General features: G+C 41.7%; 1 long non-coding RNA gene across 1 annotated transcript; it reads right to left on the reverse strand.

Moving 5' to 3' along the window:
* Positions 1-418: 418 nt before the first annotated feature.
* LOC131989964 (uncharacterized) lies at positions 419-1,929 on the reverse strand. Its single transcript, XR_009396012.1, has 4 exons — positions 1,830-1,929; positions 1,532-1,590; positions 1,294-1,442; positions 419-1,201 (listed from the first exon to the last, which is right to left on the reverse strand). It is a non-coding gene; the product is annotated as an uncharacterized LOC131989964 (long non-coding RNA).
* Between the last annotated feature and the right edge of the window lie 8,045 nt (positions 1,930-9,974).

A 9,974-nucleotide genomic window follows, 5' to 3' on the forward strand; every position in this document is an offset into this window, starting at 1 on the left:
CACCTTTTTTTTCTTTATTGACCACTGCAACCTTCTTTAAAGCCCTTTTAGTTTTGCTTTTAAGATAAATTAGAAAAACTTGAAAAAAAGAGCTTCGCACGAATAATAAAGAAATGGTTTCTAAGAAAATGTAAAGTAAACATTGTTCTTACCGTGGTAGCCTTTTGCAATGTAAGTGTGTTGCTTCTTTTTTGTCAGACAATTCAGACAATAGTTGATACTGGTGGTTACTCTGAGTTTGAGGTGATCCAAGAACAATATATTTCTCAGTAGCAGTAGAATAAATAAGAATCTCATAGGCAAAGTAAGCTACCACTTCCAGTTCTCTCTTTCAAAACAAACCTGATTCACTGACACAACTAGGTCTGATTGGAAGATGCTACTGTAATGGAAAGTATTGGAAATCACACAGCTGGGGTTGATTGTCTGTAAACATCTGTGGTGCTTTAATTAAAGCTCTTGACATTTAACACACCCTCATACACTTTCTAAATTAACCACTAAAAACTGCAAAAATATCACATAAGAGATGATTTAAAGATTTTGTATTCTGATAACTGATAAGCTTCTAACAGAAACTGTACTACAAACAATCTCACAGAATACAGCTATGCATGATTACATAAACATAAATATTAAAACTGACATTGCATTGTGCTTACATGTATATCATTAATACCATGACCTGCATGTGTTCCTTCATTAATTTAAGACACGTTCCCTTTAAAGTATGCTCACATGTTCTCAACTGCATTCAGACAATGAGGAGAGTGATTTTACTCTGTTGCTTTCCAGCGTGGCTGGTTTTAACTGTTTGTAGAACAAGAGAAAATAAGACAGCATTAGTACCTGTCACTAAGTTAATTATTGTCTCAGGACAGTAGTCATTCAAGCAAGATTCATTTGGACAGTATTAGTGTATTTTTTCTTAAATCCCAAGGCTTGAGGTTGTATTGTTTGGCTTATTATTCTAGCAATGGCTCAATGGACCAAGTGCTTAAAGTTACATTTGAAAGCAAGCCCATCCAAAGCTGCACAAGACTTAAGAGTGTCATGGATCTTAGATTTTTATGGATAAAGTCCTTTTTTCATTCCAGTCATGGCTGTCATCAGCACTATTGCTGGCTTGACAGTAGCCATGACAGCAGTACCAGGCAGGATGCGGTGATGAGACTGATACTGTGGCTTACTCCACTTGAAGCTGTTAATAAGGAAACAAAGAAAATTAAACTTAACGAACAGTTGGACAACTTTCTAAAGTTTTGATTGAGTAGCACTCTCTGTATTACTTACCTATGCCGTTTATGGTGATGGAAGCACTTTCAATGTCAAAGCCAGTGACATTTGAAGCTGCACTGATCAAAACATTTGCAATCTGGGTGTTATTTGGAGGAGATGTGCCAGCAAACGTAAGTGTCATAAATTGGATGATCGATCCATTCCTGCAGACAGAGAAAAAATAAATAAATTAATTAATATCCGATGCATGCCTATAATCTGAAATTATAACTAATATGTCTGAACAAATTACCTGAATTCGTCGACCTTCAGTGATAGGAAGGAGGGAAGGGGACGAAAAAGTGGTGTCAGCTGCAGAAACAGAAAATAAATTATATTTAGACTCTTTTAACTTAACTGTGTGCTAATGAGATACATTTAATAGTGGATTGTTTTTGAAGCAGTCGCTTTATCTGTCAAAATGTATTCCTCTGGAAATATGAATAAGATGCCTTTTTATATTCATTGTGTAGTCTGCTAAGTAAGTGTTCAATTCTTTGAGTGGGTAGTTTAGCTCATAATGTAGATTTTACTTAAAGGGTAAGACTTACCTGCTCTTCTACCAGTTTAGCTCGAGCTTGGAAAGCTTGACTTGATGGATCAGCCAAGTCAGGTGTATATGTGGCTTGAATGGATCTGAAAGACACCTTTGCTGTTGTGGTTGCAACAGGTGCAGCCACAGTAGTTGTAGCAGCTGCAGTAGTTGTAGCTGCAGCAGCAGTTGTAGCCCCAGCATTTGTAGCTCCAGCAGTTGTAGCAGCTGCAGCAGTTGTAGCTGCAGCAGCAGTTGTAGCCCCAGCATTTGTAGCTCCAGCAGTTGTAGCAGCTGCAGTTGTAGCCCCAGCATTTGTAGCTCCAGCAGTTGTAGCAGCTGCAGTTGTAGCCCCAGCAGTTGTAGCAGCTGCAGTTGTAGCAGCAGCAGTTGTAGCCCCAGCAGTTGTAGCAGCTGCAGTTGTAGCCCCAGCAGTTGTAGCCGCAGCAGTTGTAGCAGCAGCAGCTGTAGCCCCAGCAGTTGTAGCAGCAGCAGTTGTAGCCCCAGCAGTTGTAGCCGCAGCAGTTGTAGCCCCAGCAGTTGTAGCCCCAGCAGTTGTAGCAGCAGCAGTTGTAGCCCCAGCAGTTGTAGCCGCAGCAGTTGTAGCAGCAGCAGTTGTAGCCCCAGCAGTTGTAGCAGCTGCAGTTGTAGCCCCTGCAGTTGTAGCCGCAGCAGTTGTAGCAGCTGCAGTTGTAGCCCCAGCAGTTGTAGCAGCAGCAGTTGTAGCCGCAGCAGTTGTAGCAGCAGCAGTTGTAGCAGCAGCAGTTGTAGCCCCAGCAGTTGTAGCAGCTGCGGTTGTAGCCCCAGCAGTTGTAGCCACAGCAGTTGTAGCAGCTGCAGTTGTAGCCCCAGCAGTTGTAGCCCCAGCAGTTGTAGCAGCAGCAGTTGTAGCCCCAGCAGTTGTAGCAGCAGCAGTTGTAACCCCAGCAGTTGTAGCAGCTGCAGTTGTAGCCCCAGCAGTTGTAGCAGCAGCAGTTGTAGCAGCTGCAGTTGTAGCAGCAGCACTTGTAGCCCCAGCAGTTGTAGCCCCAGCAGTTGTAGCAGCAGCAGTTGTAGCCACAGCAGTTGTAGCCGCAGCAGTTGTAGCCCCAGCAGTTGTAGCAGCTGCAGTTGTAGCCGCAGCAGTTGTAGCAGCAGCAGTTGTAGCCCCAGCAGTTGTAGCAGCTGCAGTTGTAGCCCCAGCAGTTGTAGCCCCAGCAGTTGTAGCCCCAGCAGTTGTAGCAGCAGCAGTTGTAGCCCCAGCAGTTGTAGCAGCTGTAGTTGTAGCCCCAGCAGTTGTAGCAGCAGCAGTTGTATCAGCAGCAGTTGTAGCAGCAGCAGTTGTAGCCCCAGCAGTTGTAGCAGCAGCAGTTGTAGCCACAGCAGTTGTAGCCGCAGCAGTTGTAGCAGCAGAAGCAGTTGGAGCCCCAGCAGTTGTAGCAGCTGCAGTTGTAGCAGCTGCAGTTGTAGCAGCAGCAGTTGTAGCAGCAGCAGTTGTAGCCCCAGCAGTTGTAACAGCAGCAGTTGTAGCCCCAGCAGTTGTAGCCGCAGCAGTTGTAGCAGCAGCAGTTGTAGCAGCAGCAGTTGTAGCCCCAGCAGTTGTAGCAGCTGCAGTTGTAGCCCCAGCAGTTGTAGCAGCAGCAGTTGTAGCCCCAGCAGTTGTAGCAGCTGCAGTTGTAGCCCCAGCAGTTGTAGCAGCTGCAGTTGTAGCCCCAGCAGTTGTAGCCGCAGCAGTTGTAGCCCCAGCAGTTGTAGCCCCAGCAGTTGTAGCAGCTGCAGTTGAAGCCCCAGCTGTTGTAGCCCCAGCAGTTGTAGCCGCAGCAGTTGTAGCAGCAGCAGCAGTTGTAGCCCCAGCAGTTGTAGCAGCTGCAGTTGTAGCCCCAGCAGTTGTAGCCGCAGCAGTTGTAGCCCCAGCAGTTGTAGCCCCAGCAGTTGTAGCAGCTGCAGTTGAAGCCCCAGCTGTTGTAGCCCCAGCAGTTGTAGCAGCAGCAGTTGTAGCAGCAGCAGTTGTAGCCCCAGCAGTTGTAGCCGCAGCAGTTGTAGCCCCAGCAGTTGTAGCAGCTGCAGTTGAAGCCCCAGCAGTTGTAGCCCCAGCAGTTGTAGCCCCAGCAGTTGTAGCAGCAGCAGTTGTAGCAGCAGCAGTTGTAGGTGCAGCAGTTGTAAATGCTGCAGTTGTAGGTGCTGCAGTAGTGGGTGCAGCTGTTGTTGCTGCGATTGTGGGTGCGGCAGTCGTAGGTGCTGCAGTTGTTGCTGCTGCTGTCGTTGGTGCAGCAGTTGTAGGCGCTGCAGTAGTGGGTGCTGCAGTTGTTAGTGCAGCAGTTGTGGGTGTAGCAGTTGTAGGTGCTGCAGTAGTGGGTGCAGCTGTTGTTGCTGCGGTTGTGGGTGCGGCAGTTGTGGGTACAGCAGTTGTAGGTGCTGCAGTTGTAAGTACAGCAGTTGTAGGTGCTGCAGTTGTAGGTGCAGCAGTTGTAGGTACAGCAGTTGTAGGTGCTGCAGTTGTAGGTGCAGCAGTTGTAGGTGCTGCAGTATTGGGTGCAGCTGTTGTTGCTGCGGTTGTGGGTGCGGCAGTTGTGGGTGGGGCAGTTGTAGGTGCTGCAGTTGTTGCTGCTGCTGTCGTTGGTGCAGCAGTTGTTGGTGCTGCTGTTGTGGGTGCGGCAGTTGTTGCCGCGGCAGTTGTAGGCGCTGCAGTAGTGGGTGCTGCAGTTGTTGGTGCAGCAGTTGTAGGTGTAGCAGTTGTAGGTGCTGCAGTAGTGGGTGCAGCTGTTGTTGCTGCGGTTGTGGGTGCGGCAGTTGTGGGTACAGCAGTTGTAGGTGCTGCAGTTGTAAGTACAGCAGTTGTAGGTGCTGCAGTTGTAGGTGCAGCAGTTGTAGGTACAGCAGTTGTAGGTGCTGCAGTTGTAGGTGCAGCAGTTGTAGGTGCTGCAGTATTGGGTGCAGCTGTTGTTGCTGCGGTTGTGGGTGCGGCAGTTGTGGGTGGGGCAGTTGTAGGTGCTGCAGTTGTTGCTGCTGCTGTCGTTGGTGCAGCAGTTGTTGGTGCTGCTGTTGTGGGTGCGGCAGTTGTTGCCGCGGCAGTTGTAGGCGCTGCAGTAGTGGGTGCTGCAGTTGTTGGTGCAGCAGTTGTAGGTGCAGCACTTGTAGGTGCTGCAGTAGTGGGTGCAGCTGTTGTTGCTGCGGTTGTGGGTGCGGCAGTTGTTGCTGCAGCAGTTGTAGGTGCTGCAGTAGTAGGTGCAGCTGTTGTTGCTGCGGTTGTGGGTGCTGCAGTAGTGGATGCTGCAGTTGTTGCTGCTGTGGTCGTCTGTGTGGCAGTAGGTGGTGCAGCTGTTGTAGGTGCTTCAGTTGTTGGTGCTGTGGTCGTGGGTGCAGCAGTTGTTGGTGCGGCAGTTGTGGGTGCGGCAGTTGTTTGTGCAGCAGTTGTTGTTGTAGCTTAAAAGTACAAAGAATCAAGATTATGGAAAAAAAAGTTTTTGGTTTGCTTTCATTCATTTATTTTTATCTAAAGGTGATAGTGTCACATTTGTTTCTATGAGACATATTGCATGAGGTGCAGGCAACAGTTATACCTTCATTTAATGTTGCTTTTTCATACCCAACAATTGATTTGATCCTTTTTTGAATTGCAGTTGTTTTAGGACCAGTCAACTTACCTATGAGAAGCAGGAAAATTGATAGGATCCGTCTCACATCCATTTTGTCTTCCTTTGAATCTTTAAAATGAAAAAAATCTAAGTCTCAATATACACAGAACAAAACACAATCACAAAAATAAACAGTCTCTGTCCACCTAATAATCTCTTTCCTTAAACACATAAATTACTTTTGAAGCTATTGTAAAACACAACAAAGCCAGATAAAATACAGCAGTCACTATAATGGCTTTGAAGTTCATGAAACTTCAGAAAATGTATGGTGGTGCATGGAAAACTTTTTTCAAACACTTTCTTACTTATTCTTGTAGGTAACATATTTTTAAGAAGGTGTATTTCTATACACAAGGCCCCCTTTCAGTCTGATAAACCCAATACAAATAATTTTAAAAAGCAACAAGAAAGTACATCATGTTCTTAGAATTCTCTGCTAAAACGATTTCCCTGCTGAACTAATTTAATTGACTTATGTTTTTTCTTCCAATAGTATATCTTCACTAGTGTTTTTACAAGTTCTTATTCTGGTTAGAGCTGATGGTCTGTACATGTCCGTATGCTGTGCCTTACCAAGAAAAGTACTTGAACAGACAGATGTACTGAGTGAGGAGATTGCTCTTTATCCACCTGAACCTCTTAATACATGCTACTGTTCAAAGGCATCAGCCAGGCTGAAATATCTATGGTCAAAGCCCTGAAGTACCAGATGCTTCAAGCTGATGCTGATCTCTGCTTCCATGATGGAGAAAAGAGAATAACTCTAAGTGACTATCAATTATTGTCATTTTATATATCTGACAATTTTGAATAATAATTCATAATGAAATACATTCATACTAAATATTTCATAAAAACACAACAGAGGTTATTTTTGGAATATGTTATTACAATAAATAACAAAACTAAATAATTAGATAGACATATGCTTACACTGTCATAAACATATATAGTGTATAAATATATACTATATCCTTGAAGAAGTACTTACCCAAAATAATATGATGCAAGATGAAGAGTGATAAATGTGCCCTCTCTCTCTACTTTAAATGTTTAAAAGTTTCTTGGTGTCTTTTAATTCAGTTCAGTTCTTCTCAGTGATCTGTCAAACCTTTCACCTAAAGTGTCAGTTCACACTATCACAGACTTTATAAAGGAACAGAATAAAAGGTATTGGCGTGACTAAGTGATGATACATTATTGAGGAATTCTGCTCCACCTCAGGGATGAATTTCCCGCTGTTTGTTTTTCAGTTGCTTGCCAGTTTAATGGCATACTCCCTTCTTACCTGTGAAACAGGTTGCAGAGGCATTCCATACGTTCACACTGAGGGAAGGTACACCAGTATGACAGTAAGTCAGGTCAGGCGAATAAATGTAGATTCCTAGTGATTTGGTAATGTAGCGATAAAACAAGAATAACAAATTCAAAGAATGAATATTATATATGACATTTGGAGTTATCTGGGCAAATAAGTAAAAAGTTGATAATTTTGTAATAGAAGTTACAAAAGTACAAAGTAAAAGTTCCTTTTCTAAAAATTTAGCTTTTAGAGTGTAAATTATAATTTTTTTTATTTTTTTTAAAGTATTTTTCCTGCTTCACCACTGCAAGTAAACCTCAGCATGTTGAGTTAAAGATATTTACACATACTATATCCTCTATGATGAATTTTGGTTCAGGACTTATTTGAAATGGTTAATGTTGCCTCTGAAAATGAGTTGTCCAGTTAAAATCATGTGACAAGCCAAACCATGAAACTTTAATCATAGTTTGGTGTGACGGCTCCTCCTTTTCATGATTATTAATGTACTCTGATACACATTTTTTTCCTCCTCATTTACAGAAACAATATATACACCAGGGATGTAGCCAAAGGGTTAACAAAAAAGAAAGAAAAAAAAGTCAGTTATAAGCATAGCATGTAAACAAATTTATATAATACCCTTTTTCCACAAAAACATTTGGTTTATACAGTTTTAGCATGTTGTTTTGGTGACATATTACCAAAGTTTTACACAAAGGTTTGGAGTTGGTCTCTTGGTGGAATTTCACCATGAATAAAACCACTCAACCAAGTACAATCTTTGTCCATCCTGTTGCCTTGAAGTGAAATTTCCATATATTGTAGTTTGAATAATTCTTTCATATAAAATTTGTGCGTTTGTAAATATATACATTCTGAATTCTGAATTTGATGCATTCTGTTTTCATTTACGTTTACAGTGTCCCAACTTCATTGGAGTCAGGGTGGTGTGATTGTAAAGTTTGTTATAGCCTGCATTTATTTTAGGATGATTTTATCATTTATTTAATATAACACATGAGCGGGTCCCCACTATTTCCTTAATCTTCTAAAGGGTCCTTGGTTAAAAAACGATTGAACCTGTGATTTAGATAAAACTCCTGACATTAAACGTCCCCTGATATGTTTCCTTTACCCGCCAAAATTTCAAAACATCACACAAGAGACAATTTTGATGACTGATTTTGTATTCTGATCATTGTAAAGTTTCTCACAGAAAATGTACAAGCTGCAGGAAATCTCACAGAATACAGCTATGCATGAAGAAATAAATATACTTTGTATGAATAGGAAAATATCTGAGTTCAGATAAATGGTTATGGCTAATAAGAAAAAGATAAATAAGAAAAGCATCTTTACTTTACATATATAATAAACGATGCATACCATGACCTGCATGTGTTCCTTCATTTAAGTTAAGACACTCATGTTCTGTTATCGCTTTTCCCTGTGATGCCACACGATGGTATAAAGTGATAAAAGTGAAACCTTTGACAATCTGACATACATTTGAACACTACAGCAAGGTTAAGATCATTTTAAGTTCAAAGTAAATCATTTTTTAGAATATTGTCGTCTTTTACAAAAAGACAAAAATTCCAGTGTGAATTCTGCATTCTCAATCTGCATGTCTTAAGTCTTAATGCTGTATTTGGCTTATTATTCTAGCAATGACTCAGTGGACCAGGTGCCTAAACTTGAGTCTGATAGCCAGATAATTGGAAGCTGTACAAGATTTAAGTGTATGAGTGAATCTGACTACATAGTCCTTGTTCTATGTCCGTGATGGCAGTGATGTACTGATGGTGATTCAGCTCTGATGTTACTGTTGGTTTGACAGTAGCCATGACAGCAGAACCAGGCAGAATGCAGTGACGAGGCTGATACTGTGGCTTATTCCACTTGAAGCTGTAAATAAGGAGAAAAGAAACAAAACAAAACTTTAGTTTACCAAACAGTCATGCAACTTTTGAAAATTTTGAATCAAGTAGCACTTAGTATTGCTTACATATGCCATTCACGATGATGTTGCTGGTTTCAATGTCGAAACCAGTGACAGATGAAGCTGCGTTAATCAAAACACTTGCAACCTGAGTGTTATTAGGAGCAGATGGGTTTTGAAACTGTATGTCGATCGTGTTATAGACCGATCCATTACTGCAGAAGAAAAATATATATTTTTGAAAATACATCAGCAATATGCCACTATTATTAAGGAGTAACATAATGAATCTTAATAAAGTACCTGAATGCCACCACTTCCAAGGAGACGAAGGAGGAAGGGAATGCCTTTTGGAAAACTGGTGTCAGCTGCAGAAACAGGAAATAAATAACATTTAATGACTAACAATTAATCAAAAATGTCTCTGTGTATTTTTCTTTTGTTTTCTGTACTCTCTGTGGTGAAGAAAACAAATGTATGCAATTAAGGAGACAACAGACATGAATAAATTGATGGGCACAAGTACAGGTTTTTAAAAGAATAGATGATCATTTTTTCAATCCCTGCCAGGCATTAACCTGGAGCAGGATCATGTGTTGTACCCATCAGCTTAATATTTTTGTGTATGTTTATGACTGTATCCTCAAGGACTTCCTATGATTGCATGATTCAATTTTTAAAATCGTATCATCTCTGTGATGAAATGATTCAGTGGGTGTACCAATAGATTTTAAGTGTGAGACTCACCTCTTTCTTTATCATTTCAGCTCGATTTTTATAAGCTGTAGATGATGGGACCAGCAAATCACTTGTGAATGTGCTTTGAAGAGATCTGAAAGTCACCCTGATTGTAGTGAGTGCTACAGTTGGAGGTGCTGCGGTTGTAGGTGCTGCGGTTGCAGGTGCTGCAGTAGTAGGTGCGGCTGTAGTTGGATCTGTAACTGGACTTGCTGTAAAAATATTTTTGGAATAAGAATAATTTGTATTATATCTATATTGTTTAAAACATACAAAAGTGTAAACTTTTTTTCAGTGTTTGTTACTATTATTGACTTGTGCAGCAACATAATTTTGTTACTGACCGACTTAAAAACCCAACAATAGCTGCATGTTATTCAAAATGTTTTAATAAAGTGAACTGTTGTGTTGACTTACCTACTACTGTGGCTGACGCAGGAACGAAGCTTACGTTGAAGCTACCGCTTGAATTGGTGACAGCATCAACTAAGGTTTCAACAACGGCTGCATTTGTTGGGAGGTCATTCACAGGAGTAGTTCCCTTGAAGATAACGTCCATCT

The sequence above is a fragment of the Centropristis striata genome, chromosome 17, assembly GCF_030273125.1.
Source record: "Centropristis striata isolate RG_2023a ecotype Rhode Island chromosome 17, C.striata_1.0, whole genome shotgun sequence".
Lineage (NCBI taxonomy): Eukaryota > Metazoa > Chordata > Actinopteri > Perciformes > Serranidae > Centropristis > Centropristis striata.